Below are 755 nucleotides of genomic sequence, written 5' to 3' on the forward strand. Positions count from 1 at the left end.
GAGAGGCATCATGTTAGCTGGACCCAGCTTTCCCAACGTGTGTAGATTGGTTGCTTTAGCTGTGCTTTTTTGTTGCTTTCATCTAATAGCTGATTGAATCAGCTATTAGATAAAAGTGCCAAAAAGCCCTGCCGAAGCACCTGAACTACACAGACTCTGCAGAGACAGGTCTAAGTAGCATGCTGCTGCTTCAGGTAAAGTGCTCCCCACCCCCCCTCCCCCAACACACACATCTGTCAGCACCTGCCATGGGTGCAATATTTATGGTTAAAACAACACTTGTTGTAATAACATTTCAAATGTTTTTAGATGTGTTTGCTCTTGCAAAATGCAGACCTGTAAATACAATTTTATACAAGCACAAATTTTATACAATCAGGCCACCTTCAAATTTGTCTACAAAAGTCCAACAAAACATGCTTGTTTGGAAAAAAATATTTTTTGCTTTTAAAGTTCATTTACCATTGTTAATTTTTTCAGCTAGACAAACCAGGATAAAGATGCTTCACAACCAGTTATCTGCGTGTCCACATGGGCCTGAATCCCACTCTGATTTTAGTCGATAGGAAATCTCCCCTTGACCTTGGAAGCTAACAGCCTCTCTGGACAAAAATGTAGTGAAATCATTCATAGATTCATAGATTCATAGATTAAGGGTCGGAAGGGACCTAGTAGATCTTCTAGCCCGACCCCCCGCCAGGGCGGGAGAACAACAAAAACCCCAAAAAGAGAAATGGGACTCAAACGAGTCCAGC

This window comes from Gavialis gangeticus, unplaced genomic scaffold (genome assembly GCF_001723915.1).
Source record: "Gavialis gangeticus isolate Ggan-Ray unplaced genomic scaffold, GavGan_comp1, whole genome shotgun sequence".
NCBI lineage: Eukaryota > Metazoa > Chordata > Crocodylia > Gavialidae > Gavialis > Gavialis gangeticus.